At 35.6% G+C, this 12,558-nt stretch overlaps 1 protein-coding gene across 2 annotated transcripts in view; it reads right to left on the reverse strand.

The window, feature by feature from the left end:
* Positions 1-12,558, reverse strand: part of LOC129228277 (NAD kinase-like) — a 137,905-nt gene that overhangs the window by 107,667 nt on the left and 17,680 nt on the right. Inside the window, exon 1 of one of the 2 annotated variants that reach the window (XM_054862948.1) lies at positions 954-1,269. The exons of the other annotated variant lie outside the window; for it this stretch is intronic. The gene's annotated coding sequence lies outside the window, so the exon portion shown is untranslated. Of the gene's footprint in view, positions 1-953; positions 1,270-12,558 lie in introns of those variants that run through there. 2 annotated transcript variants of the gene reach the window in all.

Below are 12,558 nucleotides of genomic sequence, written 5' to 3' on the forward strand. Positions count from 1 at the left end.
CGGGGCAAACCTAACCTGGCTGCATTTTGAAGGCTGCGCAGACCCTAATCACAGCATTGCGATGCTGCCGGGTTAGGCTTGCCCCAACAATAGTTTTGTGCCCTCTTTTGGCGAGAATAGCATTGCGTTAAAAATTGTTACGTTCGTTTATTTTAGCTATAGCTATAGTATATCTATTTTGCCGTCCTAAGCACAAAAGTTGTATCTGCACTGTTTACCGAAATTGAATTATTGCCACCAAGTGGTTCTTTGTAACCTATTTTACCTAAACACATACAATGCTCTATGGTCATTGGCGAATGGAAAATATTTTTTAATTTTTTCTGAAAAAGTAGTGGCTCTTGAATCAAGTATATGTTGTTAGAAAAGTTAAAAAAGCTATTTCTCAGTTGAAGTTGATTGCAGATACAATTTTTGTGCTCAGCACGGCAGTATAGAGCGTTCACGGAAAAGATAGACTGGATGCTAACAAAGAAATACGCCATTTGGCGGCCTCAAACACCTGCTTGGGTTTGCGAAAACGAATTGGTGCCAAACAGACGGCGGATGTGAATAGTACTGGTTTACATTTTTTATTTTTATTTTTTTAATTCCAGAGAAAATCACCAACAATGACCATAGTGGCAAAACTTCTAGCATCCCGTTTGTTTACTTTCAGTCTATCTTTCCCTTGAACGCAAAGCATATCTCTCTATTTATTTCTTTACTTATTTAATTTTGGACGTTCCACTATTGCCATCGGTGAGCAATATGCATTTTAACCATTTTAACACAACTTATTTTCTTTTTTTTTTTTTCGTTTCAGATCATTTTAAATGCTAATTTTATGAGACAAAAATAACATAATGTAATTGAAAATGAAATAGCTCAAAACAAGAATCTTATTGTAAAAAGACTTACAAAAATTCAGTTACATGACAAGAAAAGGAAACAAAGTATTCGATGTAACTTACAGCTTTGTTAACCAACAGTTTTTCTACCTGAAAAACACGAAGCAAAATGCAGCTTGAGTCAACTAATGAAAAATCCTTAAGTGAACTCTTCGGCAGAAAGAAAAAGCAGTTCTTTGAGGAAACAACATGTTTTCTGAGAGCTATCAAGTTGCTAATGTATCTCTTCACTTTTCTAAAGGAGAAACATTTGTAGATGAACGTGATCAGAAGTTACGTCAGTATTTTAACACCGTTCGATTCATCAGTTCGATTTCACCACGGCATTTAACGACGGTAGTTGAGAAACTAGTTTCTCTAGAATTCTCTTAAAGATCGAAAATCGTATTGAAGCGCATCCAATATCCCCTTCAGCGCCATCATCCTCTTACAACACAATTGCGTAAAAATAGCTTATATAATGACATCACTAGGACTAAAGAGTGGAGGGGGGGTGTAATTTTGCTTTCTTGTTAGTTTTCCGCCACTCCAATAACTTAGAAGAAGTGTAATTGAAATTCAAAAAATGCTATCTATCAAGATTAATGTATGCAGAAGTGTTAAAAAGTTTCCATGCGGGTACAGTGAAACCTCCGAATAGCGGACAGTCAAGGGACCAGAAGTTTTGTCCGTTATTGGGAGGTGTCCGCTATTAGGAGGAACTACTTAATTTACCTTTTTCAGAATGGGCTGTTGTCCCCTTTGTAGAACACAATCAGAACAATTGCGAAAGGTTTACTACATTTTACGTCAAGTTTAATTAATCTGTTTTTTATTAATAAAGGTATACTGACAGCACACACTTGTCTTAAAAAGCATTTAATCAATTAACGTAATCAGTTAAAACAGTTTGACATCTCTTTTTTGCATTACCAACGGCGGCGATTTGGCGGAGCAACCCCCCTTTCCCCCACACACTTTTTATGGCTAATTTATTTATTTTATCTCGAGTATCACTATTGCATGATTGACAGTTGGCAATATGACCTTGAATATGGGCAAATCTTTTTCATATCTAAAAATTAAACAACCCAACGAAACCACGGCGCCATAAAGCCGACTACTACCGGCGCTGGTCAGCTCAATTGCATCTCCCGAGAGCCCCAGTTAGAAAAAGCGCCCAGTTTCCTCTTTTTTTTCTTAACTTTTAAATAGTTATTGGGTACAAAATTCATTAAAATCTTAAGAAAAACGTACGTTAATTGTTAGACTGACATCAGTTTTCACTTATCTGCTTCAATACTCTCAAAACTAGCCGTTACAAAATTATGACTTTTTTCTCTTTTTCATTTTTTGCTGCCCGCAAAAAGTACCATGCCTTTTAGTTCTTTTTTTTCTGCCCCCAACTTTTAAGCCCCAATCGCTGCGTCTGCCCATTACCACCCTTTTAATTCCAAGGAACAGTGATAAGGAAATGACGGGGGGGGGGGGGGTGGAATATCAGTTGTGGAGGATGAAAAGCTTTGAAAGGCAAGCAGTTATTAAGATATTCTGTGAAAAGAAAAAAAAAACGGAAGTGCTACGATCGCAAGGAAACTTTTTTGTGAAATAACTGTCCGTTATTCGGAGTGTCCGTTATTCAGAGTGAATTACATTTAATGGCCTATATTGAGGGACTGGGACTTGCAAAAATGTCCGTTAATTAGAGGTGTCCGTTATTCGGGGAGTGTCCGTTAAGGGAGGTTTCACTGTATATTTATTGTCAATCGAAAGTTCTATATTTCGTCAAATATGCTTTTTTAGCTGTGGTTAAAACAATTATCAGTTTAAAAAAATTTCTTTTGATAAAAAGACAACTAGGAGTGCCCCCTCCCCTAAGCGCAATTGTGCACCCCCTTAATTTCGCGAAGCCCCTTGCCCAAAGCAAGACCCATCCTAAAAAGAGAAAAATAACCCTCAAAACACCCCCACCCTAACATTTTCAATGGCGCAGTCTGCTCCATGCCCCCCTTCCCCCCCAGGGTAGGCACCCCTGAGAAAACCAACCTAGTGTGTAAATTTTATCAATTTCATCATCTCAAAGAGCTAGGCATTATTATGTTTGTATTTTGGTTTTGTAATGTTAGTAATTTCGCAGATTTCTGTTATTTTTGTTGTGATATCCTTGCTCTAATGCAGCGTTTTTTAATTTGTTTGATATGTGGAATCCTTTTGAGTTTCGACTTTTTCGTGGAACCGCTGTTTTTTCCTCAATAAGATAGTTTGCCTGCAACATTCTAGGAACGGTTGATTAATTTGAACGTTTCGGAAAAGGAAAAAAAAATGAAAGTTTCAAGGAACCCTTGAGTGCTCTCCACGGAGCCCCGGGGTTCCGCGGAACACAATTTAAGAAGCGCTGCTCTAATGAATAAATCGTAAGGAAAGAAAGAAGACGGAAAGGAAAGAAAGAAGAAAATAATTAACGTAGAGGAAAGATTCCTATGACTACCATCCAGGCAAATGTACAGTTATGTAACAAGCCCAATTCCGAAAGTTTACCATCGGTGCCCCACCTACTTCATTTCCAATCCCTTTGTGAACTTATTTAGAATTGGCAACTGGTGTACCAAAAAAAAAAAAAAAAGAGGATTCAAAGGAGATGCTCGGGAGGGGAGGTATGTTTGCAGTACCGCTAAATCTTTCTTTCTTTTTTTTTCGGAAATTGGATCCATTTTATTTTGATTCAGTTATATTTATCTCTGACTTGTGTCAGTGTTATAAGACTACGGGATACAATATTTCAAATTTAATTAATAACATTTTCTGTTTCTTGAAACCAAAAACTGAGAAAAAATTCAGAATCATCACATTTTTTTTCTTTTTTAAATTTTTTAGTGCTAAAAATTATTTCCCGGGCTGTCGTCATTGCTTAAAAAATGTGATGTATCGAAAACGTTTTTTCTTGTACATGCTCTTTACCATGAGCTTTTTCCAAAAAAGTCTGTTTGAAGCAAATCCGCCTTTTATCGAAATTAAGCCACAAAAGTTCCGTAAGAGAAAAGCGAAAGTACGAACCTATAGTTTTAAAAACAATGCTACTATCTACAGGAATGGGATGTAACTAAATGAAGTCAAGTTTTGATGCCAAATGTTCCCGAAATGAACCAAAAAGAGGGAGGAACAAGAGAAAATCTATAATTTTCGCTTGTGGTCACATTACTAGGGTCGAAGACAACTGGAGTTGTGCTCGTAAGACATAGGTACTCGTCTTTTGACTCTCCCAACTCGAAGAATGATAACACTCCCTCAAATGCCATGGACCACTTCCCAAGAATAAGAGTCCCCGCCCTTATTGTGTTCAAAAGCCTCTAGACCCCCCCCCCCCCCCAACCTGTGGGCGACAAACACTGTAAAAAACTAGGAGTAAAGACAACTTGCGAATCCCGGTCTCAAAAACCTTGCGCAAGTATTTAGTATTTTTGTCTTCTCATAGATGGCAGCACCACCAGCCTCGAATGTAATCACGACTTTATTCCTTAAAATTGCACAATGAGAGCATATGTGAATTTATTTGATTCCAACTCTAAAAGATGTAATCAAATCCACTTTGAGAATAAATCAGTGCTAACACTGATTACAAAATTATACAACATATAACTGCTCAAATTGACCGTTACTTACGGTTAATTTGTGCAGTTGCAGTTATAATTTCGTGCTAACTTCTGCATCTTCCAAGGATCTTTTCCCCACCGCTTCCTGAGATGGATCATGCGATTAATGCATACAAAGCTGAAAACTTAGTTAGGTAATTTTTCAACGTTTTTCAGCACGGAATATTTTTTAAAAAACAATTTATTTCACCCATAATTTCAGGAGGTTTGCATATTAGAGTGGAGCGAAAAAAACTTTTTTGGAATTCCAAATCGGTCAGGGTGAGAAAAGTTGTCCACTAAGACATGAAAAATTTCAAGTTGCTCAGATAAAATCTTCATGCTCCGCACGACAGTCAAAATTTGCAAATTAAACCCAAAAATGCAGTTTTTTTTAAAATAATTTTTCTTACCTTTTCCAATTGGTTAGGGTGCCAAATGTACCCAATGGAGTAAAATACTGTTTTGTAAAATTATATCACAGCCCGATAAAATTGTCATGATCCGCCTAGAGGCCGAGGTTCGCATTATTAAGCCCAAAAATTAGTCTTTTTTTTCTCGTCACGAGCAAGAAATTTATCTTAACCATTGAAATTGACCAAGGGAACAAAAATTGTCTCATACGATTTAATCAATACAGGCGTCCCTCGTATAATACGATACTTCTATAACACGGTTTCGATATTACACGGTATCAAATTTGCGATTATTATAACACGGTTTCGATATTATACGGTACAAAACTTTAGTTCATAACTGCAAGGTTTTGATGTAACACGAATTTTAAAAGAAGGAATTTAATTTTTGTTCAATGCACACTGTTAAAAAATGTACGATAACAACTGTAGTAAGTTTTTACTTTGTTTTTATGAAACTTTTACGAAAAATTGTATGTCTTGGGCTCAAAAGTTTGGTTTCCCCGTATACACTAACTTTTAAATACATACTTGATTTTTCTCATCAGTGTTGTAAAAGCAAAAAGGTGAATATTATTTTGTTTCCAATGCATTGTAAGAAAATAACATTAGGATTAAACATAAGTTAAATTTGTCAACGATGAGTAAAAAATGTAGTCGAAACAAAATATGAAATAAAATAAATAGGATGATTCTATTTATTTTATTTTAAGTTTTGTTTTGTTGTTGTTGCTGCTGCTCAGACAAACTTTATTGCTACAGAAAAGCTCTCTTTTTTTCTTACAGAATGCGTTTTGTTCTTAGTAGAGAAAGAAAAAGCGGATAAAGTTTTTTCTTGTAGTGCATAATAGTTTTAATTTGAGGTGTGCAAAATAATTAAGTTTTATCGTTTAAAACTGCTCTTATTTTTAAACCAGTGGGTCTCTGTATGTTCTGGTTGCCAGTTTTCGTTTGTATGTTCTATTGAGCCGAAGGGGCTTCCGTGGCTCTATGGTAGAAGCTTCGCCTCACATGCCGGAGGTTGCGGGTTCGATTCCCGCCGGTGCTCTGGATGCTATTTCCTCTCTATGTGCTGTAAATCTTTCTTGTGTTGTCTTTTCTGTTAATAAAGAAGTCCAACCTTCGAGGCAATGGCACCAATCTTTCCTTAGTAGTTTATTACGGACACGTGAACAACAACATTGAGCCGAAATTTCAGCTATTGTACAATTTGCATCTTATGACTTGGTTTCGATATAACACGGTACACATTCCTTGCTTTACATTATTTCAAGACGGTCTCGTATAACACGGTTTCGATATAACACGGTACACAGACACGACATGATTAATTAGGTTAAAAAAAGAGTTAAAAAAAACCATTTTTAAAAAAGTCTCGTAAAACAAGGTTTCAATACTACACGGAACGAACTAATCGTGTTATACGAGGGATACACCTGTACATACTCGCCACAGAAAGCAATATATGACGTGACTTGCTATCTACCAATCCTTCTTTCATTCGAACGAGATATGCTGAGTCACAGCGAATTAAACTCAATAAACAATCAATTACTCCAATTAAAAAAATTAAATAAGAAAATAAAGCATTTAAGACATGAAAACAAAAGTAAATACCTTAAGTGGAACAAAACCTTCAGTAACAAAGGTAAAATACAGAGTTAAAACTCCTGTTCCAGTCGGTATTTGTAAGGCTAAAGTATAAGTTACCATACACTACTTTTCTTTCCATTGGAATAATTGCCAAAAAAGTAAATTGCTCAAAATATAAGCTATTTAGACCATGAGCAAATTAATTCACACTCAACGTAAATGTACGGCTGAAGCTATGTGGAACTCTTAAAGCGTATGAAGTGCGATAGTCTTAGTAGGTGCAGTTATACAGCAAGCTTTAGATGAAAAACTTTTCAATGAATTCCTACTTAGGATCTAAACTTAGCACGCGTTTTACTCGAAACTAAAAGAAGTCCACTTACATTCCTTTGTTTCTCACCCTCAGTCAATGCTATTTTTACAAATACAAAAGTGACGCCCAGCAACAGGCTCTGGGCCCCGCTAGGTTGGTCCTAGTCAATTTACAATCCCCAGTGAAGATCAATGGCCCTCTCCCCCCCCCCCCCCCCTGATCCATGTCCACCGATTTACTTTTATTTCGCGCCAATGTTTAAGGCTTGCGAGCAAAACGACGTTTACGCACTTTAATGTTTCACTTTGAGAAGAAGTGATCGAGTCCCTTCGGAGTGTGTCGTGTGGAGGGGGGGGGGATCGTATTTGTTTTTTTGCTGTTGAGCAATGTTCCAGGTCTGGAGTGTAGCTGTTGAGATCGTTTGGCTGTTAGAGAATGTTTCCGAAAAACCTTCATTCTCTCAGGACATAAGGAATACGTAGCACACATGCGCAAAATTCACCTTCTTGGGGGGGGGAGGTGGGATTGGTTAGAATAGTCGACAATAGTCCTTACATATATATACTAAATATCATATTGAAATTGGAAATATGACTTAAGACTAAGAGTCCCCCCCCCCCCAGCGCCGTGCACCTGATGAAGCAACATTTCTTATAGATGATTCCTCTTGACTTACAATGCAAAACAGTACGTTACCAATGTGACGACCTGCAACAGGCTCTGGACCCAGCTGTGCTGGTCCTAGTCAGTTTATTAGCCCTAGTGAAGATCAATGTACCTCTTAAAGCTATGTACTCAATTGCTCCTTACAGCCTCTTCCGGTAAGCTGTTCCAAGGTTTCACTACCCTGCTAAAATAATAATTTTTTCTAATATCCATGTTAGCCTGAGATTTAATAGCTTAAAACAATAACCCCTTGTCCTGTTTTCAGTGCTAAACTTTAGCCCCGTAATATCTTTCATTTCAATAAATTTAAACAACTGAATCATGTCCCTGTTTAATAGCATGTCCGAAACTAGAAATGCACCGGATACCATATTTTGCCGAATACAGAGTACTCGGTTACTAATATTCTGCCGTACCAACTAATATTCTGCCGTATTTGGTCCAACATTTTTAAACTGACATTGATAGGAAATGTCTGTATTCAGAAGAAGGGAATGTTTACGAACCAGATCGTAATATGCTTATACCTGAAAATCCAAAACGCCGAATGTTCCTTCACCATTGTTTACTGTTATCAAACCTTGATTAGGGATTAATTTAATTAGTTTTTTAAAACAAAATTTAATATAGTGTAAAACTTCAGAAATTAAAATGCAGCCCAATTTAAGGTATCCAAGAGCTTCCTTTATATATTACTAACCTTTCTAAATATTTGTGAAATGATTTTTTTGCTGCATGTTTTTTAAAAGATTTGCAGTTAATTGACTACACATAGTCACGAACACTTAATGCTATAAGGGTCTTATTTTTCCCCTAGTTTCTGTTTCGTATTTAAAAGAGTTAACAATTGTGAGATTAGTGTAATGTGAAATAAGATTCAAGAAAACTTAAAAGGCAACAAATTTTGAATTTAATACATATATGAATAAGTTCTCTTACATTAAAATTATTTTAAATGTGATAATATTATTATGCAACAATTTGAATTGCTTTTATTCGGTGGTACTACGCTAAAACTTTCATATTTATTGTATAAAAATTATTTGCTTGTTTACCAATTTTCAAATATTTTAATGTTTACAATTCGGAAGCCGAATATTAAAGTATTCTGCGGAATCAAATAATTGGTTTACCTATCGAAAAGACAGTATACCGAATACCAACAGAATGTTCGGCACATCTCTATCCAAAATATAAATGACAAATGTGTTTTTTAAATTACAAATTTATACGACTGAATTTTGAAAAAATTACAAGGCGTACATCTAAAAACTTTTCTTGTCGATTGAAACGGATGAAGTTCTTTTTAAAAATCTTATCTACAGACCTCTTTAAAACAAATTTTCGCAATTCAAATGCAGAGATAGCAAACAAGTTTGGCAAGACTATTGGCTCTTAATTGCGCGCATAAGGAAATCTTGAAATGCATTCCAACATCATTCCCCGCTCTGAGAGAAAAGAGACCGGTATACGTAGAGGAAAAGTTACAGGAAAAAACAATTTATTTTAAGCAAAGTGAGAAAGGTTAACAGCAAACGTGGAACTAGTATAAATTCGGCGTCCACACGAATAAGAAATAAAAGATAAGAGTTCATTAAAATGGTTAGGGGAATATATACAAATTAAACCAGTGTTTTGAGTCTGGCTTAACTGAACTTAACTACATCACTATATTTCTATAGAATAATTCATAACTTATCTAGCACTTTTAATGCAACCACGCTTATAAGATTCGAAGAAAACTTGCTTAGGGATTTAATTGAGTATTGTAAAAATCAAATTGAACTTTTCTTTGTTTCTTTCTTTAAAAAAAAAAGTTTCATTTACTTATTTATTTAGAATTTTGCATCAAGTCCTGGCTAGTTATTGCTATTATTTTGAATCAAACAACTCTTTTAAATAATGCATTAGTTTCAAACTGTGGTCCAAAAGGCGATTTTACCCAACTACTTAAATCTTTTCTGAAATGTTTTAGTCAAAACTAAGTTTTAAGGCTCCAAATAAAAGGATGAGTTCCAGATTAATTTCAACTGCATTACTTAAAATTGCAGTAGGCGCAGTCTTATGAATATGCAAAACGGGAACTTTTTGTACCAGAACTATTTACACAAACTTAAAGAAGGTGTGCCGGACAGAAGACACAATAACAATTTAAAATCACGCAGCATTTGGAGGTTCGAAAATAACTCCATCGAACGTAGAGGGTGTTCTGCGATAATCATTTGGTTCATAAGTACAAAAGTTATTCCTCTGGGCACTACATGCTTCGTTTACTTTAAGAGATAAAATCAACGTTGTTAAAATCACAAAAAAAAAAAAAAAAAATGCGAAATTGCTGCATACGCATGTTTTTACCAACGAGGATCGTTGTTTTTAATGCAGAATAAGTCTTGAACTTACGACGCTAAACAGTAATTGTTTTACTACAGTCAAGAAGTTTTTTTTCTTTCTTTCTAATAGGGCTGAGGTAGAAGCACAGTCTTTTGCAGACGTAGTGCGAACCCCCGGTATAGCAACCATTCTTCCACGTGGCACCACTATCGGTGGGATGCCATTGCCACGAGAATTTTGACGCCCAGTTACCTCACTAGATAGTAGCATCTGGGCTCTATTCGATGCGAAACAGCAGAAAGTTCAATTTTATCAAGAGTTACTCCATCCAAGCGAGTACTCAAGGGATCTTTTACATACCGCATAATCATACGACATGGACGCTGTCGATTTTCTGCATCTTGAAAATCCACGGACTAGAGCCAGGATTGATCCTGCGTCTTTGAGCGTGAGAGGACAGCGTCTTAACCACTACACCACTCTGTTGGCTATGTTCAAGAAGTTAATTTTATTGTACACAAGAAGTTAAATTTATTATGTACATTCAGGCAGTTAATTTTATTACCTAAGTTTAAGAAGTTGATTTTCTTGTATACATTCAAGAAGTTAAGTATTGCTAGTATGTAATAAAATTAACAGAAAAACAATGAATGCGTAAAATCAAGCATTCCGAATTTTCAAGCACGACTCGGTTTTAACAAGCGATTTCGTCAAAATAACTTCTCCATAATTTTCTCTTATAAAGCAAGTTTTGCAGAATTCCATTGAAATTTTTTTATTAAAAAAACTATTTTTCAAGACGCTCATTGTGACATAAAAAATGTTGAAACAAGTAGGAAGCATTGTTAATCTTCATCTGATGTTTCCACGCCGACAATTGCTGAAAAACAGAAAACGAAAACCTTCCAAACGACACTGCCAGTTTTTTTCCCCTTGCAGTACTGAGGGAAAACAAAAAAGTAAGTCTTTCCTGAGCTATGTTTGACATAATACAAAAACTCATTTATAGTGAGAGAGAGAGAAATATCAGTAATTGGACTTGGAGTACTTTTTGAATTCGGGGAATCAAAAGATAAAAATATACGTGTTTAATTATTTATTTAATTTGCATTCAAAGATATCCATAATTAATTAAAGATTTCATCAGGTTCTACATATCCTTGAAATTACTACGACTAACATACTTTCGTTCAATGATTTCTTTCATTTTCCCCTTCCTTTGCACAGAGAGAAATAAAATAATAAACTTTAATTGAGGCTGATGAAGAAGCAAGGCCTGAGCTATTGTTGTTACATTACCCATCTAAATCGCCGAGACAGCAAATGATGACACAATAACATACGTTTACTGTGTCATTTTACATTCAATCGGCGGCGACTGCGTAGTTTGCCTTAAGGAAACGGGTAATTTTCTCTCGAGATGTGAAACACGTGATTAATTCTCTTACAATTGGGGGTTAAACTAAAAAACTAAATGGTTGACCTTTCCCGAGGCGAGAAACCTAATTAAATGAGCTCGAAATCTTCCGTTATGCTTTCAATATTATGTATCACAATATTAAAATCGGTAAATTTGTTCCATTAGTCTGAACGTAGAAGCTAAAAGAATAAAATTTCGAAAATATATCTCCGTTGGTGATAACTAACCAAACTAATATGTTGCAGTCATCACGAAACTTTCTTCTTCAACTCTCATTTGAATTTCCTAATTCCTCCTTGTACTTTGAACGAATGGTGCTAAAAATTGAACAGTATTTAATTTTGTACCTGGAGCTTTCTATCTATACTAGCTGCGTCGCCCGGCTTTGCACGGTCTATCTCGAAAAATAAAAGTTATGTCAAGTGACACGCGTTCAACAATCACGCTTGAACAAAAAAAAAAAAAAACAGTAAAATTTTGCGGCAGATTCCGGAAAAATTACCAAAAAGGAAACATTTCAAATCTTCCGATTACAGGAAAAGCCTCGAAACAAAATCCAGAATTTTATTTGTTCATATTCGAGAAAACCTGCAACAGATCTTTCTTCTCTATGATTTTCTTCACGCTACAAATTTCAATAAAAGCATTGTTACGGAAAGTTGAGATGAAGCACTAAATAATAATTTGAATGGAGGAAAAATAGGGATTTTATGTCGAGATGTAAAAATAATTAATGTAGTTTTTGACTGATATCTCCACTAATTATTATCGGAGTATTATGTTAAATAGCCAAACATTAAGACGGGAAAATTACGAATCCATCGATACCTGGCTCGATGGTCAGTTTACTGGCGTTCGGGAGAAGTAACCAGGGCCGATCCTAGGGTGTCGGCCGCCCGTGTGCAAAGACCTAATGTGCCGCCCCTCAAGAGTAGTTTGCATATTTTGAATAATCTTTGACGTCCATATAAATATTTCTTCAAATGTCTATATCAAGTTCTAATTTTAAAATGAAAAAGAAAGAAAAAAGAAAAAAAACAAGACTGATGAACTTATAAAAAGGAAGAAAAGTTTTATGCAGTATACCCTCGTTTTACGCGGAGGTTACGTTCCACGAAAATGCCGCGTAAATTGAGTCCTAATACTAGTGTTAAAATAGGAGTTTGGTACCGTAGATGACAAAATACTTTATTCTAGTGATGACTAATTGTGTAATAAGTATAACGTGTACTTATATCGACTTTGCACAACGTGCATAAAGAAAACACACATCAATTTCGTTTTCTGTTTATTAAGAGGAGCGGGCTATGATAGTCTTTTG

The sequence above is a fragment of the Uloborus diversus genome, chromosome 8 (assembly GCF_026930045.1).
Source record: "Uloborus diversus isolate 005 chromosome 8, Udiv.v.3.1, whole genome shotgun sequence".
Classification (NCBI taxonomy): domain Eukaryota; kingdom Metazoa; phylum Arthropoda; class Arachnida; order Araneae; family Uloboridae; genus Uloborus; species Uloborus diversus.